Genomic DNA, 18281 nt, shown 5'->3' with positions numbered 1-18281 from the left:
AATGATGACTTGCAAGCAGTCATTTATAAAGCTCAGGACAGGACGCTATCAATACACATAACCAATGCATATAGTGTCAGCTAATATATTGTGTATAATGGGCAGTCTTTTGCAGGGGGAAAGCGAGTGGGGGATTGCAAGTATGCTTGACACTTCCAAGTTTATTGTCTTAAACTGATTTTAGATTTCTTTGGTTTCTATAGCACATATTTTACGTATTTTTGGATCTGATTCAGCTTGTTCCACTGAACAAAATGGTTTCACTGCTCTAAGGCCAGAGGAACACAGTGGTGAATCAGGCCCTTTATTTGATTCCAGTGGCTTACTATCAGGCCTACTGCAAACTACCTATTGAAAGCATGACAGCGAGCGCTATGCTCTATAGTAAGCCTTTGGAGTATCACGCTCTAAGTATAGGCCATATGAAGAGGTCTTTTGTTCAGGAAAGCAAAATGTACACTGTTTAGTGAGCCACACTCCAAATATAGTATTGATAAAGCACGGCTAAAATCAACTATTGCCTCAACAGGCATTTACAGATTTTGTCTGAATTAAGCACGCTTGAATCTTTGGGCCACAATGCATTCCCTCAGTTCTCTCACAGGCAGCTCAAGCAGAAATAGAGTAGGCTGGGACCAGGTCTCAGGCAATGTGCAAGAACTTGAGGCTCCAAGTGGGGGGAAAAAAAAAAAATAGAAAAAAAAAAACAAAACAAAACAAAAATAAACCATATGGAATCCACACTCAGATGCCTTTAAAACCACCACAAACATTCTTGCTGCCTCAAGCTGCAAATGTCGTGAAACAATTACTGGGCTGGGGGACTTCAAAGGGTCACTGAGAGCAGCAGTTTTATTTTTCAATCAAACACAGGAATAGGGCTTTTTTTCCTTCCTCCTCCCTCCCTCTCTCCTTTTTCTTTCTGAATGAAACAGCACCCAGGCTTCCTGATTTCAAAACCCTTGTTTCGCTTCACTTGACCACTCCATAACCTTAAGAGAAGGTCAGAAACTTCAAAATGAAACTCTGAGTCATACAGAACTAAAAAGACATTCTTGTATTTCATAAAGGTTGAAAACTGCTGCATTCCTTGTTTGTAAAATTTACATGAATGAACTTTAAGAGCTTGCAGCTGAATGGTAAATCTTCCATAAACTCCTATTTACTTCACCAGTGATTCTAGGAGGTGACTGGCAGGTATTTGCAGAGGTTTGCAGATTCAGAACACACCATGCACAGAAACGACTGGACTCTTTCTTGCCACTGCCTATTTAAACTTTCTTTCCCCCCCTTCTTTTTTACTTTTTGAAGGATCTATGCACTTTGATTTCATGCTTTCATTTCAGAAAGGCAACTGTTTAACCTCAGTTTCCTTGCAAGAGCTTTTGGCAAAGACTGCAGTGGTGTTCACCTAGAGTCTTGGCTCACAGGTGGAAGTCACTGTGCTTCATATCACATTTTCTGATGGCTGGAAACACGGGGCATGTTTGGCACAACAGATGTACACCCAGCAGTCCAAATTCTGCAGTGTGCAAGGAGCACATCTCCCCACAAGCAGGAGAATCCAGGAAGCTGCTCCCGGAGGCTGGATCCCTAAGGGTTAAGTTGGCACTCACCCCTTTGTACAGAGTCATGCACACAAAAATCATGCAGAAATAACAGGCTGCCCCCTTTGAAGAGAACTGAGTCAGATTGTTAAAAATGAAACTGACTCACTGTAGAAACAGTGGTCACTGGAATGGCATCTCCACAACTGCTGTGGTAAGAGAGGAAGCTGCCTGACCGCAACTCCCTTTGTGTTTATTCTAGCTGTTTAAGTTCTAAAAACCACAAAACCCCATTTGAAATTCCACTGTATAGCAAGGTTTGTGTAATGAGGTTACAATTCATAATAGGATCATTGAAAACTGAAACAAGCAGCATTAATATGTGGACTGCCTGCAAGGAGCTAGCAGCAGTCTGATGATGTCATTCTTAATTAAAAGTCTGTCCCTATTTGATACGCTAAAGAGTGCAAATCAGGGAATATGCACTGATCCCATCCATAGGGAAAAACTGTCAAGCAGCATAGTGGTATCACAGAGCACCCTGCAAGCCATATGGCATGGCTTTAATGGAACTAATTCCCACATACTCCGCTAGTGTCACGCGTATCAGGATTCTGCTCCCACACTGAAAAGCCGTTAGTCAGAAACAGGGGGAGGGGAGGCTTAGTGATAGCCAACATCATGTCCTGTACTATGGGGCACACTGTAATATGACTGCAGCAGTGCTAGGATCAAGTGGAAATAGACCGCAGGAGGTGCAGGAGGACTGATCCTTCACTAGTGTAAGTCAGCCTACTGTACTGTACAGCCTCTGACTGTACCAACTTACAGCAAAACAAGTCTCGGCCTTCTAGCAAATGTGACTAAACCAGCTCTGTGAAATAGGAGTTCAAAATGGCTGGTACTTGTAGAGCTGTTTGTTCATCCATATTGCATTTTCACCCAAGATTGAGTGACATGGAAAACAAGAGATCCTCCTCCACAAAAAGCTTACCTTTGAAGATCAGATGTTGACAAGTACTCAGCACTGTTTGCTCCCTTTCAGGCACTGTTGCTTTTCTTAAGGCAGTTAAGAGCAACTCTGGGCTTCAGTAGAAACAGGATACATTCCTGTGAGTGTTAGTGGCTGCTGAATGCATTCTGCAACTAAAAGATCAGGCACTAAGGCCCCAGTCAGCCTGCCCTTAGTTCTCTGAACTGCCTTTTGACTAGGGTGAGATTCAGCTCACTTAGCTAGATAAGAATTGTAAGGTGTTAGTAATAACGAAGCATGTCTCTACTCTGATCTCGTGAGATGTCACTTGGAGTACTGTGTACAGTTCTGGTGTCCTCAACATAAAAAAGACATGGAACTGTTGGAACAAGTCCAGAGGAGGGCCATGAGGATGATCAGGGGACTGGAGCACCTCCCGTATGAAGACAGGCTGAGAAAGTTGGGGCTGTTCAGCCTGGAGAAGAGAAGGCTGCGTGGAGACCTCATAGCAGCCTTCCAGTATCTGAAGGGAGCCTATAGGGATGCTTGGGAAGGACTCTTCATTAGGGACTGTAGTGATAGCACAAGGGGTAATGGGTTAAAACTTAAACAGGGGAAGTTTGGATTGGATATACGGAAGAAATTCTTTACTGTGAGGGTGGTGAAGAACTGGAATGTGTTGCCCAGGGAGGTTGCGAATGTTCCATCCCTGGCAGGATTCAGGGTGAGGTTGGACAGAGCCTTGGGTGATATGGTTTAGTGTGAGGTGTCCCTGCCCATGGCAGGGGGGTTGGAACTAGATGATCTTAAGGTCCTTTCCAACCCTAACTATTCTATGATTCTGTGTCACCACTCAGATAAAAACAGTAGAAGAGAGATGACCAAGAAAAAGCTCATGCCTTAGTTAACTGCCATTTCCATGTCCTACAAAGATTTCAGACTTAACTTTGCCATTTGTTTAGGATTTTATTTTTGGATTTTTCCACTTTAAAGTACTGGCTTTGAGTCCAAGTTATGAAGACTATTGTATAAACAATCCTGTGCCAAGCTGTTCTGCAGACCTGCATTAAACCAAAAAGATTCATGTTTCCTTTACAACATCTCAGTGTAAAGTTGATGTAAGGGTATATGTGGATCTCTGAAAAACATTAAGAGTTGTTCATGATCGAAAAACAAATTTGGGAATCATTAACAAAAGGTTTTGACATTAGATCTTAGTTTTACAGAATCCTACCCTCACTTAGGATATACATTTCCATTAGCATCAGGGATTTTTAAATGAGAACTTCATTTGGACCAGTAGTTTTATTTTACCCAGTACTTTAACACACACATCCCACACCTCCCCCCCCCTTGCCAGTTCTTTACAAAATGAAGGAATGGAGAAGTCTCTAAGAAGTCTGTATCCTGTCCAAGGTACCTGCAGGCCTGCAAAAACCCTTCCTTGCTTCCTATTAAAATCTACAGAGATCTTCAAAAGGTTTCAGCTTTAGCCTAAGCAGGGAATACTCAGGTGTTTCAGTGCAAAGCACCTGGAAGGATTCCACTCTCTGAGCACCATCCTATAGGATTCCTTTTTGTGAGACGGAAATAAACAGAACATGTCTCTCACTGCAGCAGCTTCTCCTTTTAAAACCCCATGTGTGGGCGCATGTGGCTGCAAGCACACGTGTGCGAAAGAGAGAGGGTGCGTATAACCAGCTTTCAAAGTCAGGGGGAGTGAAGGATTACCATGGGGTTGGACCCCACATGTTTCATTGTCAGAGACTTGGACTGAAACACACTCCCATCAGACCTAAGACAGCAGTGTTCAAATTCTGATTGACCCCAATCACTTTAAGCCTATCGCGTGCTGTACTCCATATAGAAGGTTTAAATTACTTGTGTAGAATGTTTCTTGTTGATACTTAATGTAAGAGTTTTTTAAGAAATAGTATTTCCTTCTTGGAGCCCGATGAGCAAGTCCGAGGTCAGACAAACCAAGTGTCGTAGAACATGTTGTGCAAAGGGCTCGTAGGCTCACACAGAATTTTGCTATTCAACTCAATAAACTTGGCTATTTGTCAGGGAACACGAAAGAGCCTATCTTCTTATGCTAATAATTGACATCATTCCATATATTCCTTACTATGAAGCGCAAATTAATCAGCTAAAAAAAAAAATAAATGTATCTATCCTATAAAAGACAGATCGCTATTCCTACAAACTTGATGCACTGAACTATAGCCAGATAAACAATAAAGAGCTTTCAATTATGTTCCCTTGTATAGAGAAATACTGGTTGGAAAATTAAATGTAAAGCTGTTCTCAGTGAATGCTAATCTATAAATAAACCCCTGAAGATCCTTAACATCAGGATAAATTTTCCCACCCCTGTTCAATCTTGCCTTGCCTTGGAGGCATATTAAGAAATGAAGCTGCCAGAATGTTTCTGCACGATACCCTTTTTGTGTGTTTCACAGCTAGAAAGTGAAAGGCTCAGCAGGTTAAATACCAGCAGAGTAAAGCATTTTATTCAGATATCAGTTGCAAAGATCGGGGAAGGAGGGGGAAGGCAGTGAGGCCTTTCAGCCCGCAGTGCCATGGGAGAAGAAAAACTAGACAGCAGAAGTGTGTGGTAACACAAAAAGAATGTTATCTCAGTGGAGGGGAAAATACTTTCAAATGCATAATTGCAAACACATACCCTCAGCAGCTAACCCAGAGCCCTCTCAGATTGCAAAGTTAAGAGTCTGGAAAATGGCCAAAGTATCAGTTTTATTTGAGAGATCAAAGTGATGAAAGAGAGAGAAAGAATAGCATCAAATATGATTGATAAAAAGTATTGCTTTCTTTGATTGGTTTCTACTCCCCCTCCCTTTTCCACCCCATTCTTTTCCCAAGTTCGCTAAGAAGAATGTCAGATCTGCGGTACATCTAGTAACACATGCTTCCATGTGAGATGTGCCTATAGGAAAACACCTGCTTACTACACATACCTGCTGAAACTCCTTATGGACACAGGATTCCTCCTCGCTGCAGGTAACTGCTGTTAGCTGTAATACAATTAGTGTAACACTTTGCAGCTTGCACATACAGGTGTTTTTTCACAGGGTGATACTGGGTTGCATTGCACCATCGTCCTCACACTGCTGTGATCTACGTGATCACCCCCACAGATTCACAAAGATTCTGATCTGTGCAAGTTGGTGCTCTTATATTTCTGGTCCATAATTATCCTATATCCTCTCCTTAGTGTGCACACCACCTTTATACAAATACACTGAGGAAGAGAAAAGCTTTATGCTGGAAACAGCTGAATTTACGGTTCCTTTCACATACATTTGACTATTATTACCTGAAGCATAGACAACCAGGATGGAGACCTTGGAACTAAAGGGCACTTTCGCATGTGATAATTCAAACCATTCCTAAATGCTCTCAGGAATCCTAGCCGACGGGCAAGAGCTATGCTAGCCCATTATTTAACAACGATACAGGCCAGGACCTGCAAACAATGTACACAGTCACTTCATATGTGCACACAGGTTGCAAAATCAGTTCTTTGCATCAGGATTTTGCAGGCTGTGGAGATAACATTTACTAGAACCACTTACATGAGCAATAGTTTATTGCAGCATAAAAGACAGATCACTCCACAGGAATTTGGAGAAAGCAGCCTGTGGACATTACTGGTGGGTAATGAAATGGGAGGATAAACTTGGAAAAGGTGTTGGTTCCAAGGCAATGCTAAGCGAAATTTTACAGAGAAGGGACAAGGCAGCTCTGAGCCATGACCAGAACTAGAGGGAAAGTGGAAAGAAGAGAGGGAGACCACAGCAAAACGGAAGGCAAAGAATCAGACCTGAAAAGATCTGAAGGGGTACTAGAAATGACGATAGTTAGACCAAGATATTTTAGGTCTTTCTGTAGTAAAGATGAGAGAAAAAAACCCGCAATAATTCAAATGGACTCACAGCCATGGTGAGGAAATTGGCCATTAAAGACCAAGAAGCTACAGGAGACCAGGTAGGATAAGACCAGGTAATAAATATTTTGGCAACAGAGAGTTGGTTTGGGGTTGTTATTTAAGGAAGGAAAAATTATCCACAATAGTGGATTTGAGCAACTTCCTTATGGATTTGATTATCTCAGTCTTAACAAGATGTGGTTGTGAGCCTGGCTCATTAATCATTCAGCCATCTAGCTAATCCTGCCTCCAATATCTCAAAGTCTGCAATAATCAGGCACTATCTTGGCAAGCCTGAACCACTGGGCAAACAGTACATGATGAATGCATCACACTATATACCTCTGCAAGGAAAAGGGGAAACAGAGACAATAAGGCCATGCAGGATGATTGGAATTGCAAGACAAACCTGTAACTTGGAGGTGGAAAATACTAGACAAGGGGTGAGTAACAGGACATGGGCAAGAGGATAAGGAAACTGTAAGGATGGGGTAATGTACATGGAGATACAAAAGACAAGGAAGGCTGAGTTAAAGGCAAGCACATCATCAAGGAAAAAGACAACAGAAAGGTTAAAAACAGCTCCAGTAAGAGCTTGTGCCATTGCTGTAGCTTTATTTAAACACACGGCAGGACCCACTCAGGTGTGCTGTGAAAGGAGGAGAATGTACAATGCTTCAGGCTATATTGGGTATTACTAATTTGACAGCTGACTAAACTCTCCCTTTCTTCTCCTGCCCACTCCACTAAGTTCTCCCACAGTTCTTCCTCCACCATCCACTCACATGTATTTGTGTCTTCTGAGATTTGTAAGCAAGCTGTCAAGTCAAGTGTGTCTCTAGATGAAAAAGATCAGAAAACCATGGAGATAAATGTGAAGGAGCCATCACTTCTGGGATGAATCCAGCCAATTTAGCTGTTTTCTCTCTTGGTCCCTGTGGTGCTTAAACAACTTTTCATTTCAAGAGTATTGCTGTTCCTACCAGAATACCTCAAAGCAAGACAGATAACTGTCATAACATTTTAGGGCTACACCTATTCTTCATTCATTTTACATCCTATAGTTAATCAGCATGAATTACTGAAACAACTGAGGGTAGTGAAGCACTGCACAGGTTGCCCAGAGAAGCTGTGGCTGCCACATCCCTGGCAGTGTTCAAGGCCAGGTTGGACAAGGCTTGGAGCAACCTGGTCTAGTGGAAGGTGTCCCTGCCCATGGCAGGGGGTTGGAATTGGAAGAGAATTAAGGTCCTTTCCAACCCAAACCATTCTAAGATTCTATGATTCTAACTGAAAGCTACAACTCGCAGAGCGTTAGTCAGTAGCCTGTTACTCTTTTTCGGAAAGGCAGGCTCAAACTGCAAAACTACAAAGTTAATTTAAAGTGAATAGAGAAAAAAAAAAAAAGAAATTAATAGAGGACAAGAAGCTTAATAGCAAATACAAGGAAAGAAGCAAGGAACATCCTGAAAGATCACTCATCCAGTGAGAAAAAACAAGTTATTTCAGCAGCCGAGATGAAATGGACCAAAAGTGTAGGGAACTAATGTGAGAGGAGCCACTCAGTGAGGAGCAAACCAAGGGTGTGAGCTGCAGGCAAATCCAGGCTAATACAGAACATAGTACATGTAGGCTTAAAAGCTCCAAGACTGTGAGATGGCAGTTTACCACATATCATTAGCTCCCTTCAGGGTCAGTTAACCCACTGGTTTCAAAGTCTAGCAACTGCAGTTACTAGGCAATAACACAACAACATGTGCAAAGCACATGGTAGTATGTAGTACTCACCACCTCATAGTTTCAGCCTAACAAACAAGTGCTGTACCCAAGGAGGTTTGTGGAAAAGTAGTTCATCGAGAAATAGGTAATTACAGCAAGACTGCAACCATCTTCTTGATGGTTCTGTCCGGGTTTTGATCTAGGGGATGATGCCTGACAATTCCACAGAGCTTTTCCTATAATCACTTTGTAACACTGCAACCACTGGGTTTCATACAACTTTCTTACTCCATAGAAGCATGGTGAAAATGAGGCAAAATTCCCTGCAAGCACAAAAGGAGGCTGCAATCAGAACATGGAATATTGGAGTCTCTGTACCCCATCCAAGTCAACATGTAAGAGCTCATTTTCTGCATGTGCAGCCTGTAGCATTCTTCTAAGTTCTGTGGAAAAAAATGGATTGACAGTGTCTCAAATCAACCTCACATTGCTCACATGAATCACCTTCACATATACCTCCAAAACAGTAGCAAAAGGGCAACAAAAAGCTTTTGATTAAGAACAGGCATTGGGTAAATCCTCCTCTCTTGTCTGTGCAAGAAATCCAGGCATCAGAGTGTGAAGCACTGTTCAGCAGAAAGTGTTACCTTTTTGGGAGTTCTCTTTGGGGCTTGCTGTTATAAAGACACAGCAACTGATGGTTGAATTAAACATCGATTTTCAGTTTGCCTTTATTATCATTATTATTATTACTATTATTATTATTAATTGCTCATTATTTTCTCTGGTATTTACTTCAGTGGCAAACCACCATAATCCCTAACACTAAACAAAAAGGACTGGCACATGTAATATGATCATTGTTCAGCAGAGGCTGGTGGTGTGGGCTGTCAGCTAAATATCCTGTGAGATACTTTGTTGGCTAAACCTAAAATGATTACGGAAGGAAGATAAATGGTACTCCCACTGTTTTGGGGAGATTTTTCTGTCTTTTATTTCGATGATATGCATATGATCACAGGTTGGTAACTGCCCGTGAAATACATGCTGGTGAACACTGAGATTTATCATTTTCTCTGTGAGGAAAAAAAGTCACACATTAGTTTTATAAATATAACCAGGAAGCAGCTTTGTGCACTTTAAAGAAATCAGCAACAGCCTCTGCACCTCAGAGATTAATTCTGGATGATGTTTCAGGCACATAAGGTCCATTAAAGATGATCCCAACCTAAAGAACACAAGATCATTTACTCCTTCAACAATAGGCAGCGAGACTGAAACACAAACCTTGTCATTTTGAAAGTGATTTGAATAGCTGGGACTAAGCAGTGGAGGCTGTAGCAGCCCTAAAATTCAGGATGTGCAGTCTGGGCTTCTTTTTTAGACCTTAACTCCCATTTAGGACCAATACATTATTATTAGCACTAGTTTTAGGAACTTACTAAATAACTAGTTATGCAAAGCTGTCCTATTCTTTCCATCTTGTCTAGCCCTCTTTTGACATATTAATAACATCATTGCAATTTCCAAATTGCTGCAAAAGGGAAGTTCATTCTAGACTATAGACAGTCATTTACGTAAGAAATGAACTTAATTTGGAGCTGTCAGTTCAACTAATTCAAAAGCAATGTCCTATCTGGGCATATTAAAACAAATAAAATCTGTGGGGCTTCAGTGACAGTTCTTGCAAAGAACTTTAATCAGCGTAGGGTTTAGCTCACAAGTAATCCTACCCCCTCAATAACCCTCTGTGGATTGAAGCCATAGGTACGAACATTTATACAGACAACTAACAAAGGATAAATTATCATCTAGCAAAAAAAAAAAAAAAATCTGTGAAATTGGTTGCAACTTACAGTGCCTCTGTGACTGCGTAGCCACCCAGATGCTTGCCCTATACTAGCCATGCTGAGGGCCGAGAGAAAGTGCTCTAGTGTTGACTGAACATTCCAAACGGTTTTCACTGGAAAGGAAGCCTTGCAGAGGGTTTATTTTCACAAGCAATATCAAGGCACCCTGGGTCAGCCCTCTTAAAAATCTCCTGGAACTCTAGCGTCTAGTAAGATTTTCACAACTCGCTGCAGCCTTTTGGAGGCATTAACATTTCAGATGACTCCTTATCCATTAGGATACCCCCCTTGTGAATTAGCACATTGAGCAGGGAAACACTTTACTGACATTTCACATGTGTTTTCCTAATGCAGCCATAGTCACAATTCAAGTCTTCAAATCCTTGTCAGTTTGACAAGAGGAAAAATTAGTAATAATAAAAAAATCTTTGTATAGCTTCACACCAGTGTCCTTTAGAAACACCCAAAGGTGTTGGAGATGTATTCTCAAGCAAAAAGAAGTTCTTTAGAATAAACAAGCTGTGAAAGGGAAAGAACAAGTGTCTTGGGCAGAAAGAGAACTACATTTAGCTGAGATGAAACAAATGTGGCCTGTGAAACAGGAAGAAAAGGGGAGGGGGGGCAGCGGAGAGGGCAGCAGACAACTCTGACTTGCTCGCTCTTTCCAGGCTTTGTATTTATTTTTGTCATGGATCTGAAAAGGCAGGCAGCAGACTTTGTAGAAGCGCCTTATGAAATGGGGTAAATAATGGACCCCAGATGCCCTTGTTTCCTTCATTATTCAGTCTAGGCCTTCAAAGCTGTTTTGCAGTGTGAGGTATCAGAGGGAGGTAGAGTGTTCTGTTAACAAGATTTCAATGAGCTTTGGAAGCAGGTCCAGGGAAGCTGCTGGAAATGTTTCAGACATACAGTACTTCTGTGCTTTTCTGACCTGTATGTAGTGAGAAAATACAGGACAGAGGGTGCCTTGATTTTTAAGAAACTTCATCTAAACAATAGGCAAACAACAGCAATGCTTTGTACGTCTGTGATCCCATTAACCCAACATTCACAAGGCACCTAAAATATGTTGTCTGTGAGGCAGACAACACTGCCTCAAACTGCAGAATAGACAGTTTAGAATATGTATTAAACAAAGCACAAGTGGCCAGCCAGGGCCACCAAACCAGGCATTCCATCTGCTACATTCCCCAGCCCTTCCCCTGCCATGAAGAAACCCTGCCTGCCCGCATGGCCAAAATACATTTCAGTTGTGCTTTGAGACCCACCCAAGACATTTCTCTGTGCATGTTTTCTACAATTCCTCACGATTCATCATCACTCAAGAGCCACATGATTCCAGTTGACATATCCAGAGGCTTTACTTTTTTGGTAGGTTTAGTATTGCCTGGCAGTTCCAATCAACCTCCATCGATCCCATCCATTGCTAATAACTACAGATGTCTCGCTACTTCTTCACTTGTCCTTCCTCACTGACATTAACACATAAAAACTGAACCATGTCTCAGAAAGCTTTTCCAAAAAGGGGGTTCTTAGCTATTTCAAGTTGCCATTTTCTTTTTTAGCTTTTGCTTTCTCCATTGTCGGCATTGAGCAGCATTCCATCCTGTACACGAGGATGTCTCTGTATGCTCAGATGTTTCCAAGTCTCTTGGGGTATAAGGATGCATTGTGCACCGCATCTTTTCTGGTAGGCATCCTCTTTCTTGAGCGCGCAGTCTTATCTTAAAAAAACACAATGGCACCACCTAAAGGACACATTCTGTACATAGAAAGACAGCTGCGTTTGCAGCACCTCTCTGGTCTGCCATGTGTCTGTGTGCACATATACCACAGGTTCTTTGGACAACACTGAGCCCCACGGTGGCAATTTTCATTCCCTCAAGAATCAGTACAGCACAAAGCTTATTCATGATTATAAAATCATGCATACAGAAAAAGACATCCATATTTTTATAGCCCTTCTGATGAGCCTTTAACAGAAGAGACAACTGTTAAAGCAGCTGCCCTTTTCTCTGCACTCAAAATTCATGAAAGAGGCATGCCTAATAGAACAATTTCAGCAGGTTTAAGGAAGATTAAATATAGGAAGGAATACTCTTGCCAGCAGAATGGCAAGTTCATACAGTCCTATACGTCTCTCACAAAAAATGTGTGCTAGAATACAAGACATTGACAGGAAAAAAAAAAAAAAGGATAGGAGATCCTTTCATTCCATTGTATCTAGGTAATACAGCAGCATATGTACCTCTTCCTATATGTTATGCAACGGTCCTATGTTCTGAGAAGGATGGGGGAGATTTTAAGAACAAGTAGAACTTGTTCTCCTTTCTCAGCATCAGTTATAGCTTTCATGGTTCATTCTTTCAGATCATTTTTGTGAAAGCATGAAGTGCTTTCACAACTGAGGACAGGTCTAACAAAAGCTCTTCCTTACAAATATTTGAGGGTTTGATCACTTGGAATGTTTTTTTTTCCAAAACAATCCAAATGCAAACAGCTTTAAAACTAATTCAAGCGAAAGTCTACTGGTGGTTACAGTTCCACATAATGGGTTCATCTGGCTCACTCCGTTTACAATGGCAAAACTGGGAAGAAAAAAAAATCAGCTCCTTTGAAACAGCATTTGTATATACATATACTAGAGAGAGAGTTCTGCATGGCAACTGATTTTCAAACACTTATGGCAGTGGCCATATAGCACTGTTCTGTGCTCTGGTCTGAAAAGGGAAAGACTAAGACAAAACCAATTGCATTAGAAAACACTTTAAAATCTTTGGAGGGGTATCAACTACTTCAAAATGCCGCTAATGGGTTCTGGAGACTTTCACTTGACAATCTAGCCATTACCACACAATCCATGTGCAAAGCCATTTAATTGCTTCAATTTGGTTACTAGTTGGTGGTATTGCATGAGAAAAAGTGCTTTTTGATAGCTGGGGAGAGAGGCCAAGGACTGAGCTGGCATAAAGAACAAGCTACTTCCTATGCTCCAGGTCAGGATGCAGGCATAGTGGTAGGACTGGGTGGGGAACTGCAGGCTGTAATTGCCTGTTCAGCTCATAAATAAGAGACTATGGTCTCCCAGAGAGCAAAAGGAAAAGGAAATACAGTTCCAGGCTTGTATTTTAAACATTGTTTTTCAGGATAAAATGAAAGCAGAGCCTTTCAAAATATTTAATTTTGAAATAGTCAGTTGTCTAAGAAAGATGTGCCAATGTTAAATACAGCCATTATGGGACCAGATATTCAGAAGAACTGAATTGCCCACATGTATCTCCAAATCAGATGACTAGATTTCCTGAAGCACTAGGCCTCCAGCAGAAGTTTTGATTATTTTGGCATTTCCTTCAGGAGTTGAACTGGAAGTCGACAACAACTGCTGAGTGCTCAGCTCCTTGAAAAACCTGGCCTGGAGATTAATAGTTCTGTGGTGCTCAGCACACTGACTGCCTTTTACTCAGCGCCTCGTAATTTACAGCATTAGTTGCTTCAATCTGGCAATAGCTTTTGAGAAGCTGACCACTAGTTTGCCCATCAGATAGATGAAAATACAAAGGCAAAAGTACCTGTTCTAACAATAAGTCGAGTAAAAGCTATCAAGGACTCAGTTTCCTGTATTTCCATTAAAAACTAGTGATAGGAAGGTGAATATTTAGAAGACAGCAACAACCTCAAGGCCCCTGGCAAGACTAAAGACACACGCAATTGAGGTACATATAAAGATAGAAAGACCTACCATTCCCTACATAAAATTGAAGCTCCCTGCTGATTCACAAGAGAGACTCTGTATTAATAATTTCTGCCTATGTAACTCTTCTGACCCTTCAGTACACCCCTGTCTGTAAAGGAACTTGACACTAAAGAAAACACGGTGAAAGTCTGGTGAAGGACATGGTGAATCACAAACCTACCATATGGGAAGACAAGAGGTATTTGTGGTGTGATGTGCATCTTTCTGGAAAGCATGAACAGGAAAACATCAAACTTTCTAAAAATTCAGCTGTTCACTGCCACAGCCCACAAAAAGAATTTCTGCTACATCCCCCAAACAGGGTTTTGTAATGCTAAAGGGCAGCCAATGAACTTACAAACACTTTGAAAGGGGACCATAAAACCATACCCTTCATTTCAGTGAGAAATGAGGCAGACAGTTCATAAAGAATTGGTTACTTCAGAAGGGAGGAATACCTGTCAGCCTCTGGGTGGGATGGACATTCTTGTGCCAAGGTATTATGTATTCATTTCTGACTGAGTGGTTATAAAAGCCCATCAATTCAAACTGCCTTGTGAGGAATTTAGCTCAACATAGGTTAAGACTCCTTTATGCAACAGTCATCACCTTAGTGATAAGCTCTTTAACTCTTTGCCTAATTGTCAGCTCAGCAGCAGTTACAATGCCAAGGCCAGTAATTTTTCCAAAGCCAATATCCTGGTAAAGTTTATAGGATTTTGGCTGAGTAAAGACCCCAGGATTTTGTTTTCAGGTTATGTCTTGGAGTGAAAGATGTGCAAAGCTGACACGGCAGCATTCACTGGGAAAGTAGTGAGGGATAGCTAAAATAAATAATAAAATTAACTGCTGTAGTCACTGAGATCAAATGTTAAGAGAAAAGCCTTGAAAATGTTTATTCTCCCAGATTAGATGGAATCCTAGGCAGTGTTTATTGCAGAGATGGAGTGTGCTTCTTTTCATTCTTGCTTCCTGTATCAGCCTTTCTCTTCAAAGTGCTAAACAGCAAGGTTGCAGGGATTATGGTGCAGAGGGAATTCTTGCCACTTTCCTTCTCACTCTCTATTTAAACATGACAACTCTTGGCAGGCCTTGGTCACATTGTTTGTGTAGCCAGGACAAGAGGGTGGAATTCTGGAGCACGTTCCAGCCCACATTCCGGATTTTCCTATAAACTAGCCCCTTACTTTAAACACACGTCTCTGTGAATTACCTTTGTGTTGCTATGCCATTTGAAAATCTGTTTCAAACACTCCTTTTAAATTAAAATCTGATTCAGCTGCAATTCCAATCAAGATATTTTTTCATGGTAAATAATCTACTAAAAAGACAGTGTTTGATTTTGTAATAAAAACTAAAAAATTTAAGGGGGAGTGGAAGAGTGAGAAGTGGCTCAGAGTCAGCCAGGGAGTGTGGAATCTGTCCCTCTAAATTAAAATAGGAAGAATTGCATATGTTGATTGCATAACCATTTATATAGCCAGACTCCACTGCTTATCTTGTCAGAGGACCCCATCTCCCCTTTTGTGAATGCAATTTTGCACCATAAGTAACAGGCAGAATCGCAGCAGTCATTTGCCTAACAATGGGATGTGTTAATGCACAGCTAAAAAAAGTACAAAGTGAAGGTCAACCCGAGACAGTGAACAATGCAGTCCCTGCTTCTCTTACTCAGCTGATTCTTGCAGAAAGATCAACATTGCTCAATCTGGTGAGTGTACTTTCAGCTCAATAAGTGCTTTCATTCATCATTCACAACTTGCTTTATTATGAAAGTTGAACTATATCTTTAACACAAACCACATTTCCTTTGTCCTGAATGAAAGATCTGCCTGGGCACACTGGAGAACAGGCTTGCTGTTGATGCAGTGTTATTACATACACTGAGGCCAATATTTTACATCTGAAAGCCCACAGCAAAAACTACCTATGCAGAACAAACTTCCTATGTAGAACAAACTACTCAAGTAGAACATTTTTAATTAAATTATGGAGGTAAAGGAGCTCTTTCTCCACCGGTACCACCAGGTTTAACAATTCATTTGACACACAAATATTTCTGCATCTTCTTTCATGAAGTTGCTGATGCATATTAGGACCTACACTCCCTGCAGGCATGGCACTCCTGGATATCTTCTGCATCCTGTATTAGAAATTCATTAACTGGCACTGGTGGAACTTCAGCTTTACACTTGTGTGCCTAACAGTTAGTTTCTCTGTTGCTTCCATTCAACTCCCCGTCCTGTTGACTGCTTTCCATCCTTCAATAGTATTTGGAAAGGGTATCATGCTCTGTGTGCAGATACTCCCTAACTCCCTAAGGGAGTATGTCAGAAATAACAACAAAACATGGATATTGTAAGATACCACTGCATTTCCCTGTTAGTTTATAACCATTACAGGTGTGGAAAGGCAACAGAATTAGGCCATCAAAGTAGGCTAGAACAGGGGAATTGGATGGTTGAGAGAAATATAAAGTAAAAAAGTTGAAAGATGAGGAAGAACCTACTTACATTTGTCATGGCAAGTACATTCTGTGAGTCTAAAGGCTGCCTAATGAAGCTAGAATAAGTTTGAGAAATGCCTGTACTGTCCCTATGTAGAGCATGGATTTCATCTCACTGTATTTCACAAGCCACTTTTGACAACTTAGATATGTCAACACTCTTCGCTTGTAGAGTTTTTCACTCTTAGCACATCAAATGCATTTTATGTCTTAACAAAATCTCTTCCTACTTCTCTACAAACATAGACATATTTTTATGAAGGTTAGCTGGAAGCAGTGTTAAACACAGGACTGTATCACGAGAGAAGGATGACTGAAAAGTCACGCTTTGAGGGGCCATTTTCCTATGTAGCCAAAGCAGCCTGTTTTGGTTCATGAACCAAAAAAAAAAAAAAAAAGGCAAGAGGCAGGGACGGATCTGCTGCTTGATTACTGTCTATCCAAAGAACCCTCCTGCGCTGTATTGTAGCATGAGATTGCTAAGTGTCAGCCTGAGAACACAAGTATCATGTGTACTGCCATGCTGAGTAATACCCATGTGCTACTCTTACAGCTCCTCCTCCTTTCATCTATGGCTGAGGAAGTAGGAACACACCCAGAGCTCTCAGAGGGAAAACAGAAGCAAAATTGTGTATGGATTTCAGGTGACCTCCGGGACTCTCTCAGCTAAGGATTAGCAGACACTAGAGTAAACCTATCTTGTTAACCATGATTTTCTGTTCTTCACCCAGCTTAGGTAAATGCAGTGCGAGCAAGACCGTGAACAACAAGCAGCTCTGGGGCAAGCATGTACAATCATTTCCAAGTATAGAATAAGAATAAACAGTTTCTGAAAACAAATGAGTAAGCAGGAATATAGTTTTAGGAAAGCAGAAAGCACCCCATAAAAGAAAGCGAACGTAAGAGAAATGAGTATGGAACATTTGGAACCATCTACCTGTAGCAACCTACAAAAGAAAACCAATAATCAAATATGCCAGCTCGCAGGATGAAGTTGTTACTCATTTTTTCACTTTTTGTAACTGATAGCAAATAAACGCCTTTGTAAAATTTTAACAATATGTACAAATCTTAAGCATTTGGGCACTTCATTAAAGGAACCTTGAATGACAATAAGCTGTAAATAAAGACCTAAACTCTAGTTATCTTCCTTACCAAGTTTGAGGGCTTCACAGAACGTCGATTTTGTTTAATTTCCCAGCATCAATAAAACCAAGGAACTTCTTATTTAAAGATTTCTGATCTGCTGCAGTTGTAATACACTTCGTGTGTACTGTAATTTTGCTGCACCTTGAATCCTGTGTTCAGTTTTGGGCCCCTCACACTACAAGAGAGACATTGAAGTGCTGGAGCAGGTCCAGAGAAGGGCAATGGAGCTGGTGAAGGGCCTGGAGCACAAGTGTGATGAGGAACAGCTGAAGGACCTGGGTGGGTTTAGTCTTGAGAAGAGAAGGCTCATGAAGGACCTTATCACTCTCTACAACTACCTGAAAAGAGGATGGAGCCAGGAGGTGGCTGGTCTCTCAAGGAACAAGTGATAGGACAAGAGGAAATGGCCTCAAGCTGCACCAGGGGAGGTTTCGACAGGATACTAGGAACAGTTCCTTCACAGAGAGGGTTTTCAGGCATTGGAAGAGGCTGCCCGCGGCAGTGGTGGAGTCACTGTCCCCGGAAGTGTTCACAAACCGTGTAGATGAGGTCCTCAGTGACATGGTTTAGTGGTGGCCTTGGTAGTGCTAGGCTAATAGTTGAATTCGATGATCTTAAAGGTCATTTCCAACCTGGTTGATTCTATCAGTCAAATTTTACCTTTCTCAGAAATTAACAGAATATTCAATTTACACACAAGACCCACAACACCGTAAGTATCACATGTTGGCTACAGAAGATTGACAGTCCATCCCACAGGTCTTAAAATACTAAATCTGTTTTCTTTATGCTATCTATCTTATGAGCACAATAGCAACAGGACACTTCTAATGATAAATTTCACATTAATGGAAA

Source organism: Pezoporus wallicus, unplaced genomic scaffold, assembly GCF_028554395.1.
Source record: "Pezoporus wallicus isolate ANWC-B61680 ecotype Strahan unplaced genomic scaffold, APGP_CSIRO_Pwel_v1 contig_5967, whole genome shotgun sequence".
In the NCBI taxonomy this organism is placed as follows: Eukaryota; Metazoa; Chordata; class Aves; order Psittaciformes; family Psittacidae; genus Pezoporus; species Pezoporus wallicus.
This window is presented reverse-complemented; position numbering follows the sequence as displayed.